Source organism: Hylobates moloch, unplaced genomic scaffold (genome assembly GCF_009828535.3).
Source record: "Hylobates moloch isolate HMO894 unplaced genomic scaffold, HMol_V3 SCAFFOLD_18, whole genome shotgun sequence".
NCBI lineage: Eukaryota > Metazoa > Chordata > Mammalia > Primates > Hylobatidae > Hylobates > Hylobates moloch.
The window spans coordinates 48,293,850-48,312,243 of NW_026652293.1; positions in this window are offsets into that span (position 1 = coordinate 48,293,850).

Genomic DNA, 18,394 nt, shown 5'->3' on the forward strand with positions numbered 1-18,394 from the left:
GCATTTCTCTAAAAGCTTTCTAGAACATTTCTGCTTTATAGATTTCTTATTTATCAATAAACTAATTGACAATAAATATAATGTGTGCATCATCAGAATTCGTATTTATACGATCCTCACAAATTTTGTCACTGAATTTGCAATAGCAGACACAATAAAGTCAGATGAATTTTCAAAAGCTTTGAGTCACTGAATTTCATGAAAATATTGAACAATTATTGGAATTAATTAAATTTTAATTTGAAGCAGCTGGTGACACATAAAACAGAAATCACGAGCTGTTTGCAGAGTTCTGTTAATTAAACCAAATATATTAGCAGCTATTGCTTCATATTTCATGCCTGTCGAAGAAAAGCTTAAAATAACAGCTAAGGTTTGAAGTAAATTCTGGGGCCTCCTTAACATATTTATGTCTTCTAATTTTCATTACTATAGGCCCCAAGGAGGCTGGTAAATGTTGGCAAATATTTTATGCACATTACATTTCATCGTCAACTTTATTTAGAAATGAGAAATCTGCACTTGACATTTCATTAAACATGACTTTTTTGCTTTGTTTTGTTTTTTGAGCTCTTTGTTGCTGAGAGAGTTCATCACAACATTTTTGAAAAGTGTTACCAAATGATAGGGTAAATAAATAGTTGTAGATTTACCCTATCTACTATATGCCAAAACCATTTTAGCAGGATTGCTCACACTACTTTGTGTAAGTTTTATGGTAGGCATGCTTAGCCTCCACTTCCTGCATGTATTTCACATTCACCACGTTTCTAATTTCCCACATTTCACACTGACCCCACTGTCTGGCAGATTGGCAGCCTTGTGCCTTAATCATCTTGCAGGCCCCACCTGGGGCCAAGGCACAACTGACTCATACACCAGATGGGTGCCAGGGACAGCAGCAACAAATATTTCTCCCACATCCTTTGGGATGAAGTTAGTTGTCCTAAGTCACCGTATGCAACCACACTTTGTTTTTTCAAGCCAGCATGAGATATGCCTCTATCCTTAAAATGGAGGAGTTAGTTACCTGTGCCTTAAGAAAGGTTTAAGAAAAGTGAAAGAAGTTATCACTGATAGCTCAGACTTAACCACTTGTTAAGTGTTGAACTCTGTTTACGGCACATGTATCTCACACACTACTAGGGAAGACTATGCTACAATATGGAAGCACAAAGTTGATGCAGGGCAGATGATCCCCAAATTGGAGTTTAGCCAGGGAGGAATTCAAGGGCAAGCCAGCGATAGATATTGAAGTGGCAGAATTATAGCTCCAGCAGTTCTGCAGCTCTGTGACTGCTCCTGCAGAGCAGGGCTACTCCACAGGCAGTGTGCTGAGAGTAGTAGCTGAGGGCAGTTCTGAAGTCAAATTTACACCCACTTTAATTTACATGCAAACTATGAGGCGATTAATGCAGAAATTCCTAGAAAAAGGGTGGTAACTTCTGGGCGTTGCCATGGCAATGGTAAACTGACATGGCACACTGGTGGGCATGTCCTATATGGAAAGGTGTTTCCGCCCCATCCCTGTTTGAACTAGTCCTCAATTAGGTCAGGTGTCTGAGCCCTGCCTCCAGAGTCAAGTCCTACCTCCTATTTCAAAGTTATCCACTAAACCAGTCCTGGCTTATTTTAATGCAGCTAATAATAATAATCTTTTGTTAAAACAACAACAGCAACAACTCTGGGACACATGTTAAACCAGAGAGGTGCCAGGAAAATAGAAGTCAACCAGGAAATATGTATATGTTATCTGTTGACCACACAGATGCTTGCTTCATTCATAAAATGGATTTCTGTAATCTATCCCAATACCTAGGTATGGCCTCAAATTAAACATTAAAAAAATTTTTTTCCATGTTATTCTTAGGGGCACTAAAGCTGTATTCCTGATTTAGGGAATTCCTTCACTTTCATTCCAAGATGTGAAGACACGTGGTCATAGAGGTCAGGAGAATCATACACTTTAGTCCATGGTTAATCTAACATCTGGGTCAAAACTATTATTGAAAATGAGATAGAGACAAATTGATCCTTAACTTAGTCACACGATGATAAAAACTTGCTCCTTGAGCAAACTTGTCTTGCAAGTCGTGAGGTTTATTTTGGCTATAACATTGTCTTTTTGGAAACTTGGTCTCATAAAAGCCACTTTTTTTGAGGATCAAGCTTCCAACCAAGAAAGGGAAAATATAACATACATTGATTTTCACACTTTGGAAGAAATAAGCATTAGATAAGCATTTTTCCTAAGGAGCTACCGAGATTTTAAAAATATATAAATTACTTTAGTTCATTTGTAAAAATGACTATTGCAAGAGTTGTAAGAATGTGTTTTAAATTTCTGTGAAGTAATCGATTCCAGAATGATGATGTTTTCTCTTTTTAAAGTTTTTAAATTTGCTTTTCTTCCCTGATTAACTTGTGTGAATTTTTAGAAATACAGTTGACCCTTGAACAACATGGGTTTGAATGGTGTAGGTCCATTTATATGAGGGTTTTTTTTTCAATAGACATATTTAAAAAATTTCTGGAGATTTTTGACAACTTGAAAAAACTTGCAGACAAACCACATACTCTAAAAATATCAAAACATTAAGAAAAAGATATGTTACAAATGCATAACATATATGTAGCTACTAGTCTATTTTATCATTTACTACTATAAAATATGCCCAAATTTATTATAAAAAGTTAAAATGTATTAAAACTTAAGCCTACGAACACAGATTATGCACGGTACCACTCAGTTAAGAGAAATGTAAACCAACATAAAAATGTAGTATTAAATCATAACTGCATAAAATTAACTGTAGTACATACTGTACTACTGTGATAATTTCATAACCACCTTCTGTTGCTATTGCATTGAGCTCAAGTGTTGTATCAACTTAAAATGCTGTGTGAGGCTATTCATCTCCACGGGAGCAGTTCATCTCTAGTAAATTTCATATCACAATAAAAAGTTACCTTTCATGCTTGTTGTGTATTTTACATCATGTTTAGTGTAATATTGTAAACTTTGAATAACACCATGGAACCCATACAAAGTCCTGCTAATGATACTGGTAGTACTCCCAGGAAACAGAGAAGGTCATGACATTACAAGAAAAAGCTGAATTGCTTGATATAAAAGTTGAATTGCACAATCTGTAGATTGAGGTCGGCAGCTGCAGTTGCCCACCATTTCAGACAGATGATTCATCTTGTAAACCTATGATACTGATAAATACAGTGCAGTACTATAAGTGTATTTTCTCTTCTTTACGATTTTCCTAATAACAATTTTTTTTTTTTTTTGAGACAGAGTCTTGCTCTGTCGCCAGGCTGGAGTGCAGTAGTGTGATCTCAGCTCACTGCAGTCTCTGTCTCCTGGGTTCAAGCAATTCTCCTGCCTCAGCCTCCTGAGTAGCTGGGATTACAGGCACATGCCACCACCCTCAGCTAATTATTATATTTTTAGTACAGACAGGGTTTCACCATGTTGGCCAGGATGGTCTTGATCTCCTGACCTCATGATCCGCCCACCTCAGCCTCCCAAAATGCTGGGATTACAGGTGTGAGCCACCGCGCCCGGCCAAAATTTTTTTCTCTAGCTCATTTTATTACTGTATGAATACAGTATATAATACACATAACATAAAAAATATGTGTTAATCAGCTGCCTATGTTATTGGTAAGGCTTCCAGTCCACAGTAGGATATTAGTGGTTAAGTTTTTGGGGAGTCAAAAGTTTTGCACAGAGTGGGTTTGGCACCCCTAACCACTCCCCCCACCACTGTGTTGTTCAAGCGTTGACTGTATCTCAATCTTGCTGACTTCAGCTGTAAAATGAGGATCTAAACTAGTGGATGTTCAGTGTTCATTCTAGTTTCCCAAACTCATCTTTTATGTCTTTTTTGAATATCTGGAATTTCATATTGTGTGTTATTGTATGATTTTGTTAATAAAGATTATTTAAGCTGGAGGATTATGAGCCTTTTTTCTTTTTTTTTCTCACTTTAAACAACCAAATGTTATTCTAAAGAAAGTGTGAGCAAACACATTAGATACACTGAGGGAAAAGACAGGAAGATAAAGAATGCAGAGAGTCAGAGTGTGTGGGACAACATAGGTTACTTTCAGACTTTCTTAGGTATAGAGAATCACCTAGTGGTAGGAATAGAAAAAGCTTTTTAAAAGTGTAAGGTCCTTTTTCTTGGGCTTCAGTTCGTATCACTGAGTAGTAGTCATATGGTTTGTGATCAGTTTCTTTAAAATGTACCAAGATGTTGAATATTTATCTATTTGTAATTGACTTTATTTAAATTATGGTAATATGTTGAATATTTAATGTTTTTTTCCAAGCCTTTCTTCTCTAAAAGGACTCAGAATCTCCTAATGTCAAGCTTTGAAAATTAATTATTGCTCCAAAGAATGTGTTAAATTCATTGTTTTATCATCAAAAGAAGTCTAGAAATGTACAAAACCAGCATGAAAGCATGATCATTATCTACCAAAGCCCCCTTTTAAATTACCAGTGACAGGCAAATCCCATTATGATTACACTTTTAATTTCACAGGTAAGGTCACTGAGGTTCCATCTACATAATGTAAGTTTTTGTAATATTTGGAGGACCAAGATAGATTTTTCACTAGTCAAAAAGAATACATCAAGTGTATGGCACCTTCCATTTACTTTGGGTTCTTTCAGAAGCAGAGACTAAGATAGATTTGGTGGACATAGTTTATTTGGGTGATGATTCCAGGAAGCAAAATGGTAGAGAGGTGGGGTCAGGGATAATGAGACAGGGAAGAAAGAAAAGTATAAGGATGCAATGTCACCATTTGTAGCAGTAAGTACCTGGGGTTTGATTCTTCTGGATCTCTCGGAATTGCCCAAGTGAAAGATGGAACACTGGGGCATTTGTTCACTGGCTCCTGACCCCATTGGTTGAGAATTGCCCCTGGAAGCTGTAACTGTCTCCACATTTCCAGGCCATGGTTGTGTGGTGGCTGAGCAGGCTCCTTTATCTTCTGAGAAAACTCTGGAGTAGAGACACACCAAGAAACCAGTGACTTGCACTTGAGGTGGAAAGAGTCTGTGCCCACAAACAATTGCCTAGCATATCTGTGGCTGAAATCAGAAATGGGCCAAGTAGGTGACATGAAGGTAATTGTTAGTCCACCTCTTACCCCGTTCAGATCTACTTGTCCCTATATGGTGGCCATAATCTCTAAAAAAGACTTTGTACAGAGAATCAATGGAATGAGCTGTGGTCCCTGCTATTACACCCGGTCCCAAGCTCCAAATGACATTTGTCAGTTCTCTCTTCCACCACCAACTCTCGATTTCCCTATCCTTGATCAGCATTATCTGATCTATTAATAATTTATTTGCCTGATGGGGGAATCCCAGAATTTCATCCCAGAGGGTCTGGCCTTGGGTTGCCTTTCCTTTGTTGGGCTGTGACGGCTGCATTTGCTTGCTCACTGTTTTCACTAGACATAAAAGCATATGGAGGTACCCCAGTGGATGCCCTGAGTTCCATATTCTTCCATGTCCCTTTATGTAGCAGCAAGTCTAGTTTCTCATGATAATCAGGATTGACTAACCTTACCAGTATTATAACTCTTCTCTTTTCCTGCTGGTCCACCCACATAAGGAAAACAAAGAGACGAGTTACAGCATCAGGTTTTGTGGAACCCTTATGTGTCACTAGGAGTAGTGTTCCCCACTCCCCACTTTACCCAGTAGAGCCTAAGCTAGAAGGAAAGGGAAGAACATGTGGATTATTTGTAGTGATAGTGAGAAGAGCCAATTCTTTTTCCATTTCTTGGCTTCTAGACTTGTATATTTTAGCTATTGGGGACATAGCTTGATACACTAGTTCAATGCTGATAGTGCACCATGAAGAATAGTTTTCCCATTCTATGGGGTGAACTCATGCTTTAGTGAAGCCACAAATAGGCCATTCCAATATGGTATCTTATTACTATATTAGTTTCCTAGGGCTGCTGTAACAGAGTATCAAAAACCTGGTGGCTTAGAACGACAGAATTTATTGTCTCACAGTCTGGAGGCCAGAAGTCTGAGATGAAGGTATTGGGAGAGTTGGTTCCTTCTGAGGGCTGGGAAGGAAATTCTGTCTCATGACTCCTTCCTAGCTTCTGGCAGTTTGCCAGCAATCATTGATGTCACTTGGTTTGCGACAGTGTAACGACAGTCTTTATGACAGTATACAGCATTCTCCCTGTGTCTCTGTCTCTGTGTCCAAATGTCTTCTTTTTTAGTTTTTAAAAAGATAGAGTTTCACTCTGCTGCCCAGGTTGAAATGCAGTGGCGCAATCATAGCTCACTGTAGCCGCGAACTCCTGGGCTAAAGTGATCCTCCCACATCAGCCTATCAAGTAGCTGGGACTACAGGCTCATTCCGCCACATGCAGCTAATTTTTAAAAAATTTTGGTAGTGAGGGGGTCTCACTATGTTGCTCAGTCTGGTCTTGAACTCCTGGCCTCAAACAATCCTCCCACCTTGGTCTTCCAAAGTGCTGGGATTATAATAGTGTAATAGTACCCAGTCAAAATGTCCCCTTTTTATAAGGACATAGTCATATTGGATTAAGGTTCACCTTAATGATCTCATCTTAACAAATTACATCTGCAACTAGCCTGTTTCCGATTAAGGTCACATTCTGAAGTACTTGGGGTTAGGATTTCAGAAGCTGAAGAACTCAGAATATGAATTTATTGGGGTCACAACTTAACCCATAGCAGTATCAGACCACTTACTTTCAAGAAATAGGTAGGACGTGGTAGAACCAGTGAATCTCATGATCATGTACATGTTTCTCAGTCAAATGGGTCCCTTGGTCCAAGGCAATCTTATGCAGGATCCTACGGGTGTGAATCAGGTATTCTGTCAACATTCAGAGAGTAGTGCTGGCACAGCTACTGCAGAGAGAGTAGGTATCATTTCCTTCAAGGTGGACGGGATCCAGTGCAATTTACTAGCCACCAAGAAGCTGGTTGTTTTTACTTAGGATCGTTCCATACTGAGAACCTAGTGTCAGTTTTCTACTGACAGGGTGGTTATTTAGCAAAAATGGTGGCTAGACCAGTTTAGAGAGGATGAGAGGTAGTCCATGCTGTTGGACCCATCAATAGCCATCAGCCCTGATAGCATGGCTGCTCTGATGATGAGACCATTGTGCAACCACTTGGGTGATGAAGGACACCCACTGCACAATCCATCAGACAAATTGTCCTGTCCACCTGGTTGTTTCCTGTCTTACCTGTGGTAGATGCTCTCTAGTGGGTATTGACAAAAGATGCCAGGCCCCCACAATTTTTTTTCATTCCCAAAAGGTCTATCCTCTTCTTTAAATCTCTATGTCTACAATAATTTAATCCTGTTCCTATCAGACAAATTATTTGCCCAGCAGTATATTCTAACCTTGGACCACCTTTTCTCCATATGAAGTAGGTGATCTGCTGTTCTGCTCACAGATCTGTCCCTTGAAGTCCCCTGTTAATGGTGTTGTAGGGAGCAGCCACCTATTTTCCAGACATAACAACATATGAAGCCAACCTATCTGTGAACCACAATCAGGTGTTTTTCAGGTGGGCTACTTTTGGGGAACTCACCACAAGGCCATAGATGGGCATTGAGAGAGAAAGACTTTGTGAAACAGAGTAGGTGACTCATGGCCTTCTATTTATGTTAAGTTATTTATGCGTTTTCAACCTGCTTGGGCCTCATCCTAGGATGGTTTGCTGCCACATCCACTAGAACCCATGACTTGGTAGATCTGACAATATTCAGGTAGTGATGGACTGCTCTGGTTATATACCTGATGTTACAAGGTCAGGTGCTCAGTGTCTACTGGCCCAGTAGCACAACAGGAGCTGCTTTTCAAATGATAAGTCATTCTCTAGTGGAGAAAACATGACCTTGTTCCAGAATACTAGGGAGCCTGTGTAATGAATCTCTCATTGAAGCATGCCAGAGGGTCGGCCTTAATTTGCCATGGGTATCTCTAGCATTGTAGATCTGCCAGATGATATGGCCAAGTGCTGGATGCTTGCTTGATTTTGCACTGTAGTTGCTTTCAGCTTTCTGCTGGGCCAATAAGTGAGTTTTTCTTGTTATAGAAATCAAGCAAAACTCAAGTGTGTTAGCCATCTATCTCTTACCTAGAAACATAATAGTCTATTAGTCATAACCACAGATCCCTGGACTCTATTTCTATTCCAGCTGTGCTGTCCATTGCAGCAATTACTTTCACCTTGCCATTGACAAGTTTATTAAGAACTGGCCCTGGCCTAGGCCATTCTAGATTTCTATTGATGCCATTCTATAGCAGCATCTTCTACTGTCACCCCTGGCCTATAGAGGTCAGCCACCACTGGACAGATTAAAGATGTTGGTGTCCCCCTTTCTAGACATTCTTTGTTGTCTTAGTGGAGGCAATAGCCTTTGGTCCCTTCTAGAAATAATAACCTGGTGGTGATCTTAGGTAATAAATCCAGCCTAACTTTCCCACCTCCTAAAGATTGTTTTTTTTTTTTTTTTTTGATGGAATTTTGCTCTTGTCACACAGGCTAGAGCGCAGTGGTGGGATCTCGGCTCACTGCAAACTCAGCCTCCCAGGTTCAAGCCATTCTTCTGCCTCAGCCTCCTAAGTAGCTGGGATTACAGGCATGTACCATCATGCTTGGCTAATTTTGTATTTTTAGTAGAGATGGAGTTTCACCATGTTGGTCATGCTGGTCTCAAGCTCCTGACCTCAGGTGATCCTCCTGCCTTGGCTTCCAAAAGTGCTGAGATTACAGGCATAAGCCACCATGGCCAGCCCCTAAAGACTGCTATTCCTACCCTTAGTATTGGTAACTATGATTTTAGCATATCAACCCTATTTGCTAAAGGTTATCATCACGTTCAGACTTCAAGAAGCCATCCAGAATGGCATATTCAGAATTTAACATTCTCGCCAGAATGTTAAATCCCAAATCATGAGAGTGCTCCCATGTCAGTAAGCCCTAGCCTGTCCAACCTTATATTCTGTACACCCTCTCCTCCCAGCCTCCTCAAGATCTACTTTCAAGCATGTCCTGATTCCTGCTTGTACTTATTACCCAGGTCCTGCAACTCTTTTGGTGAGGAAACTATACCTCCCAGAGTAGGAAGAGGTGTGGAGACAATTAGGGGAGGTGGAAGGTGGGGCAAGAGAGAAGTGACTAGGAAAGTGATCATGCAAGGATACGCCTTAGGTGGACCCACTGACATATTCTCACCTCAGATCTCAGAATTCTATCCCGTGCATATCAAGGCCCTAACTTTAGCGAGGAAAACTCTGCCATGAGACCACCCGGAAGGCTGTTGAGTAATGAAGGCAAGAATTGACAGTAGTCAGGACTAGGTACTGGGCAGTGAGAATGGAGAGCATGGGACAGATGGGGAATATTTGTGGAAGATAGAATTGATAGGATATACAGAAAGGAGTAGGGGGTGATTCTAAAGTTTCAAACTTAGTTAGCTAAGTGAATGAGGATATTATTTACTGAGTAGTAAAAAGAGCAGGTGTGGAGGAATTTTTTTTTTGGAGACAGTCTTACTCTGTCACCCAGGCTAGAGTGCAGTGGTGTGATCCCAGCTTACTGCATCCTTGACCTCCTAGGCTCAAGTAATCCTCCCACCTGGTGGCTGTACAGTGAATTTTTAATTCGTCCATTGTATGTTTTATCTTTAACAATTTTGCTTTTCTTTTATATTTTTTCACCTCTCTTTTCATGTTTTCTGTTAAATTTTCAGCATGTTGAATAGTATTAATAAAAGCTGTTTTAAGATCTGTGTCTGCTAAATTCATCATTACTCTCATTTCACTGGACAGGATTAATAGCAGATTAGATATTACAGAAGAGAGAATCAGTAAACTTGAAGATGAAGCAATGGGTTCTATCCAAAATGAAATACAGAGAGAAAAAAGGCTGGGAAAATGGCCTCTAAAACTACATTAAATCATCTTAAGGCTGGGCGTGGTGGCTCACGCCTGTAATCTCAGCATTTTGGAAGGCCGAGGCTGGTGGATCACCTGAGGTCAGGGGTTCGAGACCAGCCTAGCCAACACGGTGAAACCCCGTCTCCACTAAAAACACAAAAATCAGCTGGGTATGGTGGCACATGCCTATAATCCCAGCTACTCGGGAGGCTGAGGCAGGAGAATCGCTTGAACCCTGGAGGCGAAGGTTGCAGTGAGTCAAGATTGTGCCATTGCACTCCAGCCTGGGTGACAGAGCAAGACTCTGTCTTAAAAAAAAAAATCTTTTAAAAAACATGTAATTGAGTATCAGAAGCAGAAGAGAGTGTCGGAGACAACAAATATGTGAACAAATAATGTTAAAAATTTTTACAAATTTGACAAAAACTAAAAATGTATAGCTTCAAGGAGCTCAACTAACTTCAAGCAGAATAAATACAAATAAAATCATATCAAGTCATAGCGCTAGAAAACCAAAGGGATAAAGAGAAAATCTTATTGTAGCCAGAGTAAAAGGATATGTGGGGAAGAATAAAAATAAGGAAAATACAGACCTCTTATCAGGAACTACACAAACCAGAAGACAATGGATGGCTCCTGGAAAGCACTTTAAGAACAGAACAGGCTGGACACGGTGGCTCACATCTGTAATCCCAGCACTTTGGGAGACTGAGGCGGATGGATCACTTGAGGTCAGGAATTGGAGACCTGCCTGGCTATCGTGGTGAAACCCTGTCTCTACTAAAACTACAAAAATTAGCTGGGCATGGTGGCACGTGCCTGTAATCCCAGCTACTCGAGGTGGAGGCAGGAGAATCGCTTGAACCTGGGAGGCGGAGGTTGCAGTGAGCCGAGATTGCGTCACTGCACTTCAGCCTTGGTGACTGAGCGAGAGTCAAAAAAAAAAAAGAAAAAAAAAGAAAGAAAGAAAAAAACAGAGCAAAACAAAACACCCAACAACACAGAATTCCCAGCAAAAATATCTTCCAAAAATAAGAATAAATCAAAAATGTTCAGACACGTAAAAGCTGAGGAAATTTACTGCCACAAAAAAAGAATTTCTTCAGGCAAAAGGAAAACGATAATAGAAACCCGGAATGAAGTTCATCAGAAATTATAAATAGTTGGGTTAATATAGCACTAATTTCCTGTAGTTTTAAAGGTTTCTTTATAAGATAATTAACGGTTTAAATAAAAAATAATAATATGATAGGATTTATAATATATGAAGTAAAATGTATAACAACAATAGTATACAAGTTGAGAAGGGGAAAATAAAACATATGGTAACATTATATATAAAGTGGTATAATTTTATTTGAAGGTAGACTCTGATAAGTTAAGGATATATATGATCAACCTCAGAGCTACCACTGCAAATAAAAACAAAACCAAAAAGCTATAGCTATAAGCCAATATTGTAGAGAAAAATAAATCATAAAAATTCTCATTACCGTATTCCATAAGAAACCTAGAAAAAAACCTTGAGACCAGCCTGGTCAAAAGGGTGAAACCCCGCCTCTACTAAAAATACAAAAATTAGCTGGGCATGGTGGCACACGCCTGTAATCCCAGCTACTCGGGAGGCTGAGGCAGGAGAATCACTTGAATCTGGGAGGCGGAGGTTGCAGTGAGTTGAGATTGTGCCATTGCACTCCAGCCTGGGTGACAAAGCAAAACTCTATCTCACCAAAAAAAAAAAAAAAAAAAAAGAAAAGAAAACGAAACCTAGAAAAAAACCCAAATAATAGGTAGGAAAACAAAAACAAATAGCAAGATTTAAAAGAACCATATCAAACATTGCTTTAAATATAAATATTCTAAACAGCTCAACTAATATAGCAGAGATCGCAAGACTAAATAAAAAAACTCAACTATGCTGCCTACAAAAATCATACTTCAAATATAGACACAAATGGGTGGCCTCTTCATCTTTGATAAAGCACTGACATCTCCATCCTAATAAGTAGACCTTGAGTTCTAAAAACAAATAAGTAAATAAGTATATAAATAAAAGTAAAGGGATGAAATAAGATACATTATATAAACAATAAACAAAAGAAAGCTGGAGTAGCTATGTCAGTATCAGATAAAGTAAATTTCGCAACAAGGAATATATCTAGAGATCAAAAGGATATTGCATAATAATAAAAGTATAATTCAGTAAGAATAACAATTTGTGTACACTTCTAATAACAGCTCCAAATTATATGAAGCAAAATCTGAATTGGCAGGAATAAATTGGCAGGAATAAATAAACTCACAATTATAGTTGGAAATTTCAATACTCCTCTTTCAGTAATTGATGGAGCAAGTAGATGGAAAATTCTTAATGATAGAGAATACAAGATTGACATAATTGATATTTATAGAACACTTCATACACAAAACGTAAAATACACATTTTCCCAAGGGCATCGGGAATACCCAGTAAGCTTGACAATATACTGAGACTTGGTTAGGTCTCATTAAATTTAAAATGATTGGCACCATGCAGAGTATGTTCTGTAATCGCAACAGAATTAAATTAAGATTTACAATAGAAAAATGCCTAGAAAATTTACAAATATTTGGTAATTAAGCATTATACTTTTAAATAATCCACAGGTCAAATAAGAAATCGTAAGAGAAGTTAGAAAATATTTAAAAAGGAATACAAATGAAAATACGGGGGAGTTGTGGCTGACGCCTGTAATCCCAAAAGCACTTTTGGGAGGTTGAGGCATGATGATAGCTTGAGGCCTAGAGTTTGAGACCAGCCTGGGCAATACAGTGAGATCCCATCTCAACAAAAAGTAAAAAGCTTAGCTGAGCATGGTGGCATTTGCCTGTAGTCCTAGCTACTCAGGAGGCTGAGGTGGAAGGATTGCTTGTGCCAGGAGGTCGAGGCTGTCATGAGCTATGATCACGTCACTACACAGCAAGACCCTGTTTCTAAGGGGGGAAAAGGGGAAAAGACAACAAACAAATTTTGGGGGTCAGGTAAAACTAAAATATTTATATTAGAAAAAAAAGAAAGGTCTAAAATCAATTATTTAAGCTTCCAGTTTAAGAAGATAGCAAAAAAAGAAAAAGTATTAAGATGAGCATAGAAATCAACAAAATAGAAAATGGACAATCTTATATACATAAATCAATAAAATTAAAAGTTGGTTCTTTGAAAAGATCAATAAAGTTGGTAAAATTCTAGCTGAATGATGAGAGGGAAGTGGGTGGAGAGAACACAAATTACCAGCGTCAGGGATGAAAGAGAGAACATTACATATTACAAGGCCATTAAAAGGATGACAGAATAACCTAAAAAACAATGTACCAATAATTTTGACAACATAGATAAAATAGAAAAAAGCTTTGAAGGACAGAACCTACTAAAACTGTGTAAAATAAAATAGAACATTCAAAAAACTCTTTTTCAATTACAAAATTTAATTTATCTCCCTTTCTTTTTGAGACAGGATCTTTCTCTGTTGCCCCAGCTGGATTGCTGTGGCATGACCACAGCTCACTGCAGCCTTCACCTCCTGGGCCCAAGTGATCATCCTGCCTCAGCCTCCCCCAAGTAGCTGCATTTGCCACCATGCCCATTTAAGTGTTTTTGATTTTGTAGAGACAGGGTCTTGCTATGTTGCGCAGACTGGTCTTAAACTCCTCATGCCTCGGCCTCCTAAAGTGTTGGCATTACAGGCATGAGCCACTGCTCCTAGCAAAAAGTTTAATTTCCAATTAAGACCCCCCACAGAGAAAATTCTAGGCTCAAGCACTGAAGAATAAATGATACCAATTCTACACAAACTCTTTCAGAAAAGGCATGCAGAGGAAACACTTCTCAACTAATTTTATAAAATCAGATTATGCCTGAGGCTAGGTGTGGTGGCTCATGCCTGTAATCCCAGTACTTTGGGAGGTCAAGGCGGGAGGATCATTTGAGGTCAGGAGTTCGAGACCAGCCTGGCCAACATGGTGAAACCCTGTCTCTGCTAAAAATACAAAAATTAGCCATGTACACAACTGTAATCCTGGCTACTCGGGAGGCTGAGGCAGGAGAATCACTTGATTCTGGGAGGCAGAGGTTGCAGTGAGCCAAGATGGTGCCACTGCACTCCAGCCTGGGTGACAGAGCCAGACTCCATCTCAAAAAAAAAGAAAAAAAAAAAAAAAATATATATATATATATATCTGATACCTAAACCAGAGCAGTTTGTAATTATGCTTAATGACATAATTAGAAAGAAAAATATGAACCAATATCTTACCTGTACATAGTTGCAAAAATCATCAGCAAATATTACCAAATCAAATCCATTAATATGTAAGAAGGATAATATACTACGACCAAGTCAGACATATAACAGAAATACAAGGTTATTTTAACATTTGAAAATCAAACAATGAAATCTTCATATTAATCAAATAAAAAAGAACTACTCTATGATTATCTAAATAGATGCAGAAAAGTCATTTGATAAAATCCAACATCTAATCATGATAAGAATTCAACAAACTGGAATAGAAGGAAACTTCCACAATCTGAAAAGGGCATCTACAAAAACCTACAGCTATTAGTGCTGAAAGACCAAATGCTTTTCTTTAATATCAGGAGGACAAAAAAGATGGGGACTCTCATGACATTTATTCAACACTGTGCTTGAGGTCCTATCCTGTGAAAATAGGGAAGAAAAATAAATAGGAAGCACACAGGTTGGAAAGAAAGAAATAAAACTGTGTTGATACACAGATAACATGTAGAAAATACTAATCAACCTACAAAAAAGCTACTAGAACTATAAAGAGATGTTACAGGTTCAATTGTGCTCCCTCCATTCCCCTAATGTATATGTTGAACTCCTAGTCCCTAGTATTTCAGAATGTGACTTTATTTGGGGATAGGGTCTTTACAGAGTTAAAATGAGGTCATTAGGTTGGGCCCTAATCCACTATTTCTGGAGTCCTTATAAAAAGGGGACATTATGAAATAGACATGCATACAGGGAGAATGCCATGTGAATGTGAAGATGGCCACCTGCAAACCAGGGAGAGAGGCCTAGAGCAGATCTTTCCCTCATAGCCCTGACAGGGAACCAGTCCTCCCAAAACCTAGATTCTTTTTTTTCCCCCACAGAGATGAAGTCTCACTCTGTTAGCCAGCCTGGAGTGCAGTGGCATAATCTCGGCTCACTGCAACCTCCACCTCCTGGGTTCAAGTGATTCTCATGCCTCAGCTTCCTGAGTAGCTGGGATTACAGGCGCCTGCCACCACACCCGGCTAATTTTTGTATTTTTAATATAGACGGGGTTTCACTATGTTGGCCAGGCTGGTCTTGAACTCCTGACCTCAGGTGATCTGCCTGCCTTGGCCTCCCAAAGTGCTGGGATTATAGGAGTGAGCCATTGTGCCCAGCCCCAGAACCTAGATTCTGCACTTTTAGCCTCCAGAACTGTGCGACAAGACATTTCTGTTGTTTATACAACAACCCTATCAATGAATACAAGAGAGTTTAGCAAGCTTAAAAGATAGAAGGTCATTTTACAAAAATAGATTTCTATTTACAAGCCACAAAATGCTGAAAAGTGAAATTAGAAAACCCACTTACAATGGCAAGCAAAAACATGAAATACTTAAGGATGAATATAACAAAATATATATGTACACTGAAAATTACAAAACAATGCTAAGAGAAGTGTTTTTTTTTTTTTTTTTTTTTGAAGAGTTTTCTCTACAGGCTTGAGCCACCGCGCCCGGCCAAGAGAAGTGTTATTCAGAAGACTTAAATAATGGAAGAGATGTATGTTGTCTGGGTCAGAAGGCACAATATTCTTAAATTCTCCAAATTGATCCATAGATTCAAAGTAATCCCTGTCAAAATCCCAGGAGGCTTTTAGGAAAATTAATATTCTCATTTTATTCTGAATTTTTATGAAAAGTAAGGGCTCTAGAATAGACAATACAATTTTGAAGAAGATCATCATTGGAAAGACTTACATTACCCAATTTCGTGACTTATCATTAAGCTACAGTGATGAACACAGTGTGATACAGATGTAAAGATACGACATATAGATCAGTGGAACAGAATACAAAGGCAAAAGTAGATCTATATTTATATGGTCAATTAATTTCAACAAAGATGCTGAGGTAATTCAGTGGGGAAAGGATAATTTTTGTAACAAATGGTGTCAGAACAACTAGATCTCTGTATGGGAAAATATATAAACTTTAACTTTTATTTCACACCATACACAAAAATTTACTCAAATAGATCATAGACTTAAATGTAAAAGTTCAAATTATAAAACTTCCAGGAGAAAATATGAGAGAAAGTCTTTCCAAACTAGGCAAAAGTGAAGATTTATGTCTTAGATAAGACACACAAAAAGCATGACGCATGAGAGAGAAAAGTGAATCATTAGAGTCCATCAAAATTAAGTTTGTGTTTTATGAAAGACATCACTGAGAAATTGAAAAGACAAGCAATAGACTGGGAGAAAATTTTTGTAAAACATATATGTGATATAGGCCTTGTATCCAGATATATGAGAAATCATAGAAGATAACAACTCAGTAAAAATATAGGAAAAGATTTTAAGACACTTTACAAAAGAAAATCTATAACCAGCCAATAAGCACATCAGAAGATGTTCAACATCATTAGTCATCAGAGAAATAAAACTAAGTTCACTGTGAGATAACATTCACATCAATTAGATTGGCATAAATTGAAAAGACAGACACACCATGTGTTGGCGGGGATGTGGATCAGCTAGAACACTCATACATCATGGGAATGTAAGATATTGAAAAGGATTTTGGACATGTCTCAAAAGTTAAATATCCACTTACTATTTGTTGTTTTTTTTGTTTTGTTTTGTTTTGTTTTTGAGATGGAGTCTCACTCTTTTTTGCACAGGCTGGGATGCAGTGGTGCAATCTTGGCTCACTGCAACCTCTGCCTACCAGGTTCAAGTGATTCTCCTGCCTCAGACTACGGAGTAGCTGGGATTACAGGTGCGCCCTACCATGCTGGGCTAATTTTTCTATTTTTAGTAGAGATGGGGTTTCACCATGTTGGCCAGGCTGGTCTTGAACTCCTGACCTCAAGTGATCTGCCTGCCTCGGCCTTCCAAAGTGTTGAGATTACATGTGTGAGCCACCACACCTGGCCCCCACTTACTTATTTGACCCAGCTATTTCACTTTATGTGTTTCCCAGGATAAATGAAACCTATGTCAATGCAAAGACTTGCACATAAAAGTCCATAGAAGCTTTATTCATAAAAGCTTCAAGCTGGAAACAACATGAATACAAATCAACAAGTGAACAGATAAACCAATTTATATCCATGCAAAGAAATACTACTAAGAAATTAAAAAAACACAGTTATGTGCAACAACAAGGATGTGTCTCTAAAATATTATGCTGAGTAAAAGAAACAGATATAAGGCCAGGCGTGGTGGCTCACGCCTGTAATCCCAGCACTTTGGGAGGCCAAGGCAGGCGGATCACGAGGTCAGGAGATCAAGACCATGCTGGCTAACACGGTGAAACCCCATCTCTACTAAAAATACAAAAAAATCAGCCGGGTGTGGTGGCGGGCGCCTGTAGTACCAGCTACTAGGGAGGCTGAGGCAGGAGAATGGCGTGAACCCGGGAGGCGGAGCTTGCAGGGAGCCTAGATTGTGCCACTGCACTCTAGCCTGGGCGACAGAGTGAGACTCTGTCTCAAAAAAAAAGAAAGAAAAAAGAAACAGACATAAAAGAGTACACACTGTAATTCCACTTCTATGAAACTCTAGGAAAATATGAATTTAATGTATTAGTGAAAGAAAACAGATCAATGATTGCTTGTGTCTGGGAGTTTTTGGGGTGCATAACTGGAAAGGAGTATAAAGATACTTGTCAAGAAATGTTTATATCCTTATTTTGGTGGTATTAATAGAGGCGGATATATTTGTCAAAATGTATTGCACTGTACACTTAAAATGAGTGTATTTTATTTTATGTAACTTCTATCTTTTTAAAGTTTTTTTTTTTTTTGAGACCTAGTCTTGCTCTGTCGCCCAAGCTGGAGTGCAGTGGTGCGATCTCGGCTCACTGCAACCTTTGCCTCCCGGATTCAAGCAATTCTCCTATCTTGCCCTCCCGAGGAGCCTGGACTACAGGCATGTGCCACCACACCCGGCTGATTTTATTTTTAGTAGAGATGGGGTTTCACCATGTTAGCCAGCATGGTCTTGATCTCCTGACCTCGTGATCCGCCTGCCTTGGCCTCCCAAAGTGCTGGGATTACAGGCGTGAGCCACCGCGCCTGGCCCTAAAGGTTTTTTTTTTTTTTAAAGATACAGATTTTCGGCCAGGTGCGGTGGCTCACGTCTGTAA